Source organism: Varanus komodoensis, unplaced genomic scaffold (assembly GCF_004798865.1).
Source record: "Varanus komodoensis strain SLA01 unplaced genomic scaffold, ASM479886v1 scaffold4, whole genome shotgun sequence".
In the NCBI taxonomy this organism is placed as follows: Eukaryota; Metazoa; Chordata; class Lepidosauria; order Squamata; family Varanidae; genus Varanus; species Varanus komodoensis.
This window is the reverse complement of record NW_025335941.1, coordinates 4823156-4833582: the sequence shown is the minus strand read 5'-3', so window position 1 is coordinate 4833582 and position 10427 is coordinate 4823156.

Sequence of the window (10427 nt, the reverse complement as noted above, 5' to 3'; positions counted from 1 at the left end):
TAGCATTGTTTCACTAGTATTTCAGGTTCAGCAAGATTATCTGTGTTTGTGGTAACCTGGCTGCACCTCTGCCGCATTAGTTTAATAGTTTATTCTTTGATTATAACTCTGGGTTGTTTCTCTCCCATGAAACCAGAATTCTAGGGTCAGACAGCATGAAGAAACAGCAGACATGCTGGAGCATTTGGGTTGTTTAGTGCAATGGGGAAATGATTGGGAGCCAGCACACTTTCTTACTCCTGAACAAGCCATGGTTAATAAACTGGGTTAATTCTTCATGTGGACCAGGTCATAGACACCTGTAGTCTGGTAAACATAAAGGATGCAATATTATGCACACTTCTGTAACACTTAATTTGATGGGAATTACTTCTTAATAGATATGCAGCTGTGATCTATCAGATTTATAGTGTAGATTTCAGATGCAAGCAGTATTATCCACAGTTGGCAAACATAATGTTCATGCAAACATATGCAAACATTTAAATAAAAAAAATGGGAGCAGATAAAACCATGACATCTAAGATGGCATGTTGAAATCTACTATATATTGCTAATTATATTCACCTGCCTAATTATAGGGCCAGCAATTTTCAGAACTCTATGTTGCTACAACCCTTTGTTGCTCTAATAACAGTACGTAATAGTCTCACTTCCTTGATGTTCAAAATACTTCACACACACTATTCCAGCAATCCTTACAAGATTCCTGCATTTTAACTTAGGGCAATTTAGTTTCATGGCTGAGGATACAAGATAACAGCAAGCCCAAGGCTACCTTGTGAGTTTTGAATAGATAGTTACAGTCTTCTTACTCTGTCAGATTCTTGTACAATACAGAGGAGGTCTTTGTCTTGAGGAACTGCCATTTGTGTGGATTTATTGTCAGCAAGGGGATGCCCGTGTTGCTTTACTTGTTAGTATTTTCTAATTCTCTTTTTACTGTTCTCTGCTGTGTTCCTTTCTGGATGGAAAAGCAGCACATACAATTTAATAGCATGCCGGTAAAAGATTTACCAGCACAGTATCTGTCTCATGAGTAGCTATTAAAGGACAGGTGCCCTGCCAGAAAGAAACTGGCAACCCTCGTGGCAAATGCTGATAACAGAGCAATGGGTCTAAATGACTCTGGCACACAGTGCAGGAGAAGGAGATTATGCCTGTGTTCCAGCTTTTCTTGTGATTTGATTCTGCTAGTAAAACTCATGAGCAGAAAACACATTCTGCATAATGATGGTTTTTCTCCTCCAAAGCACCCACTCACTGCTTCACTGTTCTGGCACTAACCTGAAAATGTTGATGCCACTGGCAAAAGTGCAGTTTGTATCTCTTTAAATGAAGGCAACCTGGCAATTCAAATCTAGTTTTCTTCCAATTAATCCACTTTATATCCTACTTCCTATGGTAAGAGGCTTATGCACCGTTACTTGCTACATCACTTGGTAGTGGAAAGAGAATTTCCCCTGCACAGGTTTGCATCTCATTTCACATGCAAGTCCACAATTGTCTGAGGTACTGCTTGCTGTTGGCTAGATGGTTGCTTCCATTTCTGGGAGAAGCTTCCAGAGCTGGCCAAGAAGAGAGACCCTCACCCAGGCCAAAAGGAAGTGCAGGCCATCTGTGCTTGTCCCCAGGATGGCCTTTATAGGCTGGCCCAGAGGCAGGGTGCTGAGAACCCAAAGCAGATGATTCTACGGAGGCGTTCCCTTTGGGGGAAGGTGCTTTGCGGGAAGCATAGGCAAGGACCAGTTCCATAAAAACTTGGCCAGTTGAGTTGCTTACTGCCTTTGGCAGGGGAGCCCGTTCATGTATGTGCTTAGGAGGGAACATCTGGGTCCAGAAAGCTTTTCTATTGGACTGTACAAATGTAATATTAACATAAGTGTAATAAATAAACACCTAAAAAGAGCGACCTGTGGGAGACCAAATTAGTGTAATGATTAGTAGAGGAAGATAAGGTGTCTGGAAGAGGGCTAGTCAAGTAAGGGCAACACACCCAGCCACTGACTATGCCATGATCTGGTCTTCCTCACGCCCCCAGGTTTGGTGGTTGCCCTTTCAGCCTGCCCTCAGCTCTCCAGATGCTGCTTTTAAATGCCAGATCAATCTAAAATAAGACCTCTTTCACCCATGATTTCATAATAGATAAGGCAGTTGATCTGGTATGCATTAGATGAGATCTGGCTTGGGACCAGGATAACTGAAGGAACGTCTCCATCCTTATATGCCCTCAATGCCCCTTATCTGCTCTGGGTACCTCTCTGAAGGAGGTAAAAAGGACATCTACTCAGAGTAGGGTCTTCTCTGCTGTGGCGCCCAGATTGTGGAATGCACTACCCAGAGAGGTTTGCCTGGCGCCGAGCCTATATTCTTTTTGGCACCAGGTTAAAACCTTTTTATTTAAACGTTATTTTAAAATTTAGCAATTTTAATAACAGTTGCTTTGATTTATTTTATTGGTTATACATTATTTTATTGTATTGTTTTTATTTGCTGTAAGCCCTCCTGAGAAGATTGTTGTAAAGGACGGCATGCAAATGTTTTAAATAAATAAATAAATCTGGGTGGAAGAACAAAGAGGAGCTACCCTCTTCAGTTATGCCCACTGGGGTACTTGGTCCAGCACCAGAGTAGACCTGAATGCCAGGCAAAGTGGGTTGCTGAGGTCTATAAGCCCTTCGCCTTTCTTTCCAGCTGGCTCCCTGTCCATCTGACTGCTAGGCTGGAGTCTTTGGATCTCACCAGTAGGGAAGACTGGGGATTCTGCTATTGTGCATGACTCAAAAGTTCCCCTACCTGAGTCTAGCTATGACAATGGGTCGGATAAAGGCTAACAAAGTGAAGCTCAACCAAAACAAGATGGATTTGTGGTTTTTCTGATGTGATGGAGGCTGCTCAATTTGTTTGCTCTTTTGAAGGAGCATGTACATAGACTTGGGTCTTCCTGGAACTACCTCTATCACATGAAGCTTGGGTGGCTCAGTGGCATGGAGGGACTTCTACCAACTTCAGCTGGTGGTCCAGCTATGCCCTTGTCTGAACAGTAAAAGCCTGATTTCAGTAATCTGTGGTCTGGTAATCTGCAAATTAAATTACTGCAATGCGTTATATGCGAAGCTGCTCCTGAAAACTAATCATGCTGCAGCTTGTGCAAAATGAGGCAGTCAGACTGATAACTAGGAACAATGTTCCAAGCATTAACACCCATTGTGACCTGCTTGCATTGACCTGAATGCTTCTGAGCCCAATTCAAGGTGCTGATTTTAACCTACAAAACCTTATACAACTCAGGACCACAAGACCAGTTGGAGCACCTCTCTCTTCAGCGTCAATCTACCTGGACACTGTGTGCACCCTCTGAAGAAGGTCCTGAAGGTGGCAACAAGGAAGAGGGCCTCCTCAATGGTGCCCCCCCCCCCCCAATTATGGAATGATCTCCTTACTGAGGCCTGGCTGCACCAATTCGGCTATTCTTTCAGGGTCAAGTTAAGACTGCCCTCTAATGGTTTTCAGTGGCATATAGGGGGCTTATATTAGTTGTTATTTCTATATAACAGTGTTGGATGTGTTGAGCTTGTTTTCGATTTTTTGTTTTAAAGGCTGTAGTGGGTCTTGTGGTGTTTTTATGGTATTTGTATTTTGCATTGTATATTATCAAATCCTATCAATGGTCCTTAAATTCTTAGAAGGCTTCAGCAATAAGACAATACCAAAATAAATAGCATTGTTATTATATTTTTCTCTTTAAAAATCATCACCATCACATGTTGCTATTATTTTATAAATTTTTTAGAGCAGGCTTGCTCTACTGAATTCAAGAGGTAGCAGCAAAGCGAATCAGATTCTGATGATGTCTTGATATAATCGCACTTACTGCTATTCTTCTTCATTCAGGTGTTTCTTCCTAGAAGTAAGCACAACTGACTTCAGTAGGTAAGTAAGCATATAATTGAAGCCTATGTTAATTTAGGACTTGCTCATATATATTTTTCAGTCTGAAACTTCTTATGGCTAACCGTCTTTCTCCTATCCCCTCTCATTTTAGCATACGGATGTGGGAACACATCCTGCCCCAGTGTGGAATTAATGGGACAGCTCCCTTCATTAACCTAGTTAAGGAGGACTTTGGAGAAAAAATCACTATTACAGTTCCATCTGGCCTTTCATCTTAAGAGTTCAGAGGGTTTTTCAAATATGGGAGCAATATAGACTTCTCATCAAGCTTAATCTCACATGCCTTGTTCTGACAAAGTGGTTTCCTAAGAGTTTTTAGTTAGAAGCAAGCCATGCTGTCATTTTTTCTGGGATTATTTCTGCACAAGGGTGTCAACTAAATGGAAGCCAGTCAGTTTTCTCTAGGAACCATCAGGTGGCACTGATTGAAAGGTGTCCTGCTTCTTCCACTGCCTTCTTCCATACAATGTTTAATGGAGAGGTGTTGAGGTTTAAGCTTATCCCAAAAATCATAGGCTATGACCTGGAAGCTTTTCTCTCAAGCAAGAGACAAGTAGTTGCAGTTGAGGAATAAGGTCTCCACACAGCAGTCCACGTCTCCTATTTCAGCTCGGGGACTTGGCTGGTTTGCTTTAATGAGAGAACAACTAGATTTCTGTACTGTGACCCTGACTTTGGGTGCAATTCCATGCATATTTGACAGCATGCTGACAATTGTAGGACTTAGCTCTGCTTTGACATGTACACATTTGCACCAATAATTTATTTATTGGATTACACTTCTTTTTGCTATAGCACAACAATCATATAGCCTGTTCAGACACTTGCATTTCTAAAGGAATGGGAAACATTGAAAAACTGAGAAAGTATAGAATTCCCAAAGGAACAGAATTATTTTAATATTTGTGGTGGATGATCCTAAAATTCCCCAAATCAAATGCTTAGCCAAGAAACTGTCAATTCTACGGTGGATCATATTTGCTTCATTACAATTACAATGCCATCATATATCCTAGTAAAGATACATTTTTGGATTTAGTCCTCCATGTGCCAGTCTTTATATAATCAACACATCACTAATTGGAAATTACAGAAGTACAAAATGAATGTGGAGGGAATAATCTTATGGCAGCTGGCCAGCATCTGAGGGGCCATAAGATAGTTTGATTTACCAGTTCTGAGATCAGAGACAGCACTCTGACCTTGGACCTGGGAATCAGAACGTCTCCCTTTTCCCCCACCTGGGCACTGTCAGCAAAGATAGAACTAAACCAATTTTTCTTTGACTTGAAATTCTGGAAAATAAAACAGTGGAAGAAAATTCATTGATACCAGAGGACCTTGTCCTCCACAATTCTACCTCAGAAGCTCCACACAAACTTTGGGATACAGTCCCTCAATTATGACTGGCCCCCACTCTCTTGGATTTTAGAAAGGATATGAAGTCATATCTCTCCAGCTTTTTAAATGACATACTTTTTAATGGCATGTTTTACTGTTTTCAGTGTTCTTATTTTGTTGTTTTGCTCACATCATGAGAAGGCAACACTCCCTGAAGAAGACAAATGTGCTATGGAAAGTTCAAGGCAGAAGAAGAAAAGGAATACAAAATACGAGATGAATAGACTCCATAAAGGAAGCCACAAAAGCTGAACAGAGCTGACATGGACAGGCGATTTTGGAGGACTGTAATTCTTATGGTTGGCATAAGTCAGCAGTGACTAAATGGCACATAAGCATCACAACAAATGTTTTGTTGTTTTAAATTGTGCTCTACCTTATTTTTTCCCTTCCCTTTTTAGCAAACAGGACAGGATATAAATATTAAGAATAGATAAATAATTTAAGTCCTTGAGAAAGCTGACCCAGAATATGGGTTAAAACATTTTTTGATTAATTTCTAATTTACTTTTTCACTGGCTCCCACATATTCATCATTTTCTAACCCAAATATAAAATACATAATGGATGCTCACCATAAATATCCTACATTTGCAGATCTTATAGCACATTTTAACAGTGTCTTTTGGTTTATAATGAACAGATAGCTTCCAGATAATCCAGCCTAACCTGGATTAGTAAATAGGCGTACTCCAGGAAAAGAAGAGGAAGCTGGGACCTCAATAGCCACCAAGCTCCAAGTGGGATTCCCAGAGTGTCACAATGGTCATGGAGGACGGGTAGCATAATTCCTAGACTCTCCCTTTAGGACAAAGGCAGATGTGGATCTTCAGGATTGAGCTGTAAAGCTTAATGTCACGATAGTGGCCAGCCCTGTCTCCCATGTATGTTTACTTAGAGGTAAGTCCTTTACTGAGCATTAGTCCCTAGCAAATCTGAACAGGATTTCAGTCCAATTCTGATGTTGCTATTCAGTATCTGGTCCATGCAAGCAAGAATCCAATGTGACATCTCAGTAGACATGCACAGGATCAGGCTGGAAATAACTAACTAAAGGAGACTATGGTATTACTGACACAATTCTAAAATGCCCTCATTTAATTTTGCCCTTTGTTTACTCAATTCCTAGATTTTTTTTTGCTTAAGAAATCAATTGCCTTAATTACTAAATCATTTCTTTTGATCAGTCTACATGCCTTTAAGTTACAAAACCATCAGTCAAACAGTAGTCAGATGAGGACATGGCAATGTGTGGAGCAGACCAAGAGCATTTACCTTTTCTCCATCCTTGCACATTTGATAGCAGATTAACAGTTCAAGCATTAAAAGCAAGCTGGGCTATGCCCCCTGGTGGCCATTTTAGCTGGAGAATTCAATGGAAAATAAAAAATCCTAACATAAAACACAGTACCAGGTGGGAGAGCACTTTAAGACCTTTTATTTTCCATATAAAATAGTATAACAACACCCTGCGCACAGTTTTGCTAAATTTTACTAGATGAGTAAAAAACAAAAACAGAAAACAATCAGAACTGGCATATGTAACATCTGATGCATGGCTATCATAGCATTATCACCCTGTAATACAAGCATACACCACATACACCAAGAATAAAAGGCTGCAGGCTAAAGAAGAAGGGAAACTGTTCGTACTTACTACATTTTTTGGTGTAATATGACATCTGTATGTGGGATAAGCATCACAGTACCTTTAGGGAATTTTAGAACTTGTTAAGATAAATACAGGAAGAGTGTGTTTTCAAACCACCAAAGACAGTAATATGATCAAACTCTGGCAGCATTTGGGTTTGAAATATTGTGTGAAGTAAAGAAGAAGATGGAAAGTTATAAAGGTTTGCTGTTTCTTAGATAATTGCATTTAAAATGGATGAAGATCCATGAAGAACTTTGGTTTACAGTTCATTCCAAAGTCAGTTCTGATAAAACCCACAGATGTAATTCTGTGGTAGCTTTCCTGGAAGCAAGGCTCACTGAGCTGAATGGGATTTACTTCTAAGTAGACATGTAGAGGACTGCAGTATTAGATGCTTTTTCCCAAGTATTTATCATCATTAATGTATCTTGTTAAACCGTAAAGTTTATTATTTCACATTATCTGAAGCACAAGCAATAGAAAGTCCTCAAGCAATGTCATAGTGTCAGTTCCCTAAAGTAGAGATGCTGTGTAATTTATTATTGAAGAATTATCCTGGGTTTTTAACTGTATTAGTTTAAAATTCTACAAAGTTATTAGATGCTGGAAGCACGACTTGAATGTTTGATAAGTCTACCTTCATACAAAATTTTCTCTAACCATAACTGCCTAGCCTCTGCACCTATCCTTCTGCAATCTTACAATTTCTTCCCTCTATGATGTATGCATTCTCATAGAAGCACATCCTGTTTTATAAACCTCCAAATTGTAAAGGCTACTCTTATTGCAAAGTTCTCTGTACCTATTTCTCTGAATTCAACTTGGCAGGCTTGACCTCCTCAGAAAGAGCAATTATCCCTATCCTAGCCAGTGTAATCCACTCCTGCTGGCCAGTACAGTGTCCAACAAGTTCATCAAATGCTAACAGAAGACCAAAAACCAGTTATTTTTAAAAACCCATGTTAAGCAATGGGAGTCACAAAACCTCAGATTTCTAAATCTTGACTCCAATTTGGTTCCTACATGAAAGCTAGTGGCCTCTGAACTGGTTCAAACTAAACTGGGGCATTTTCTGAAGCAACAAACCAGAAGTCAAATGAAATATTGTGATCGTTAGACACCTCTACACCAAGCACAAAAAACACCAGGGCGATTTCTTTGTGTTTAAATACCACCAGTATTGAAGAACCCTTCAGGCTGGAGCTTTAGTGTTGAGTGCTTGCCAAATATTTGATGAAACATTGACTTTTTCAGTAGGTGGCTATTCTCTCACTACTTTTTCATCTGTTTCTTCATCATTAACTACACTACCTGTTTTACCTGAATTGTGACACAGAAGAAGGAGCCTCAGATTTATTCATGGCGTCTAAATGTTGTTGAAGAATTCGGTGTGGATTCCTAATGTTCTGGCTCTGTGCCTTCAGTCTCTTATTCAAGTAACATTGCAATAAATCCGAGACTTTGATTAAATAAGGGGGTGAAATTATGGAGAAAAGAAGGGGCAGACTCTTGATCAGTGGTCAAAATACCTATCTGAATGTGAAGATATATATATATATATTCAAAGATCTGGCCAATAGAGTGATGGGTGGAGGAGATGAACAATGCAAAAGACATTTCTGTCATGAGCTCTGAGAGTTTCTGTTGCATATCAGTGTAGTTCTTGCCTCCAGGTAATAGGGGAAATTGTGTAAGCTCTGTCAAGCTTTTATCTGATCCCAGATAAATCCTTAAGTATTTGTTCACACACATCCATATGCAGAAGCCATTACTGGCTAGTTCCTGCTGTTTGGACATCAAGGTATTGTTTAAATGAATGTCTTCTTAATTACCATTTCCTACCATTGAACTTGCTTGGGTTTTTTAAACATAATGACCTTTTCAGCCTGCTTTTTGTGGCTCAAGAGGTGATGTGAGAATACCACAAGTTTCCAAGGTATTGGAACTGCAAAAAATGAACATACAAATTCTGCTTTTGCAATATTTTTCTTTGGGAATGCTTAGTTTCCTGTATTATGATCGATGAGCAACAGAAGGTGGGGAACAATAAACCCTGTCAGCAGATAACATAATTATAGGTCAGATTCATTAAGGGGCATACTGGGAGCTATAGGCTTTTGTTCCGTCTAATCTTGTATAGAATTGCACCGTAAGTCAACTAAAATAGTGCTATGTTTTAGTGCCCCGATGACATATAAGGTTTATAATAACACCAAAGGGTCTTACCACTTCATACAAGGGAGGTCCTATCAATTATGCCTTCAACTAACTCCCACAAAAATCATAGCCTGATTCTTCCAGTCAGATGAAAAAGGGTCTTCTAATTGCTGGACTTTGGAATGTAGAGTAATAATATTTTTACATTTTTTTTCTATAGGAACAAAGACTAACCATGTTTAAACTGAAAATGCAGAATCTTGGAAGCTTATTCAGAGTGTGGTGGATGTTTTAGGTTCTATGTTTGAAAGCTTTAAATAGAGGTTGATCAATTTTCTAATATTTTAGTGTAACCCCTTAAATAACCTGTTTTATATCTCTAGGAGGTCTTGTATGCCTCTGATGTTATTAATGGCTTTTGCCAGAGAGAAGAAAGCATAATAAACCAGAAGAAAATTTCTCTTTCGACTGTGATCAACGTTCATTCCAGAAACATTTTTCTCTGTTACTGAGCAGAGACCTGAGACAAGGGGCTGTCATCCGGTGTGCAATTGCTCATCCATCATGTGAGTTAAGATCTATTCACTCTCAGTATTTTGACTCCTCATCATTCATATGAAAAGGTCCCCATTTAGATAAATGAACTACAGAATTATTATTGCATTAAAGTTGTCCTTACAGATAAATTAAAAAATGTTATTACCATCTTTTTCAGTCTTGCAGTGTTGCATGCATACTTCGTGAAACCACATAATTTAATCAGGGCCAGCTAGTGAGTGATAAGCGCAGAAGTACAGAGAACCTGAACACACAGAGCACAATGCTGAAATCTACTCTGAAGAGTAATGAGGCTACATTTGCCTTTCTGTCTTGCTCTGTAGATTGCTTATCTGGTAGAAATGGGGAACAGTGGAGGATATGGCATCTTCTCCCATTTGTAGCTGATAGGTTACATTCCAAGCACTTGGTGGCACAGATAATGGAATGCACAACCATTTTCATCTCTGTACTTCAATGAGGAAATAATGAAAAAGTAGTGTCTCTTTCTGTAAAATCTGTTACTTCTGTTCCAAAACTCAACCAAGCAAACCGCAACATTTGGAATGTCAATCTAGGACAACTAATTTGTATTATAACATTATTGTTCCACTAATGATTTCTTGCTAACTTCTACCTGTTTCATGTTATCACAGGATGAATGCTATCTGGAAGTCCTGATCCTCTTCTGTTAAGTGTCCTTGCCTTTTTCCAATTCCAGCTG